The following is a 1,584-nucleotide window of genomic DNA, read 5'->3' as shown; positions in this document are numbered from 1 at the left end:
TGAACACAAAGAACAGTGAAGTCTGACACCAATTCCTTTGTTAATGTTGTGTTAACTCGCTCATCAATGAGCTCTTTGCATCATCTGCACCCAACTGCATCCACTGTTTATCCCCAGATATCATCTCAATTTGATGAAAGTATAAAGGCACACAAATTGTGACTCAGGCTTTGTGCACTGAAATTCCAATCTGAGTCCTAACTGACTGGGGATGCCCACCTGCCTGGCAGGGTAAAATCCACACAAAGTCAAGGAAATACATTCTTGGATTTAATTTTAAAACACACTTTTTAACTGACAAGTAATCCTCACACTAGTGAGCCTATTTAATTATTTTAGAACATTTTTAAAGTTGCTTTAGCAGCAACCAAAGGCCACAGATTTAGGAAATAAGAAAAATACATGATGCTTCACACATGCAGGTCACACACACCATGGTTCCTGAGAGTCAGGACTAAAACACAGCAAAGTAAATGAAAAGGACTTCTCTGTCTCATTAGCAACATCCTTATCAGCACAGATGCCAGCATCCCACTCAGAACAAGGCAGAGGTGGTGCTTGGATGCATTTCTCAGACACCAGGTATCTGCTGGGGATGCCACACTGGGAGGTGTTCCCTGTGGCACTGGTGTGGCCAGCCAGCTCCTCACTGGGGGTGAGATCCCGTTCTCTAAACCTGTTCTTCAGGTCAGGTTTACAAACCATCTTCCCACCTCTTTGATGCTGACAATAACAGCTCCCTTGCTACCCTACCATGGCAGGTTGTGTACTTCATTTCCTGGCATAAACCTTTCAAAGCAACAAATCTTCTCTAGGCCTTTGGTGAGATGTGAGACCAGGGCACTCATGCAGGACCTTGTAAAATGCTTTATCAACCTTTCCCAGCACCAAGCAGTGAGGTTTCAATGGGCTGTGCCCCAAAACTCCTGACAGTGATCACACACCTCCCTCCATGCATGGATGCCAATGGAAGTTGTTTATTGTGACAGTTCCTCTTCTGTGGAAGAGAGTAAGAACCAATCACTTCTGCTCTTTAAAGATAAAAACCTTTTAGCTATGCTCAAACTGCTCCATTGCCTGGGATTTCTCTTACTGCCAGAGTTTTCAATACCAGCTTTGCTCTTTATCCAGGTCATGCTGAGATCTCTTCTCCTATGCACTCACTCCTGAAGTGCTCCTAGATAATTTGCTGCATTGAAATTTCCTGTCAAGGAACACTTACATTTTACTGCCTGATTTACTCCTCATGACTGCCTCAGAAATGGCAGGTTCTGGTTTTATTCCTCAAGCTAGTGGTACCCTCAGACTGGCCCTGGCTGAATACCCCTTCCCAGGAATTCTCCTCTGCCTATCCTAGGTATTTCTCCATACTTAGATCATTTTCCAAAATTATCTAAAACTCCCACTTCATCAACTTTGTGTTGATGAAAGCATTATATGAAATCTTGAATTGGTCATGATACTGCTGAGATCCAGCCTAATGAATATGGGAAAAAATGCAAAATTATCATCAACATAACAATGACAGAGTGTTCCAACACACCATGACCAGGTGCTCTTGTGGGTTTTGTTGGTTCTCATCAC

This window comes from Passer montanus, unplaced genomic scaffold (assembly GCF_014805655.1).
Source record: "Passer montanus isolate IOZ18808 unplaced genomic scaffold, ASM1480565v1 scaffold9, whole genome shotgun sequence".
Lineage (NCBI taxonomy): Eukaryota > Metazoa > Chordata > Aves > Passeriformes > Passeridae > Passer > Passer montanus.
Note: the sequence above shows the minus strand (reverse complement) of the source record.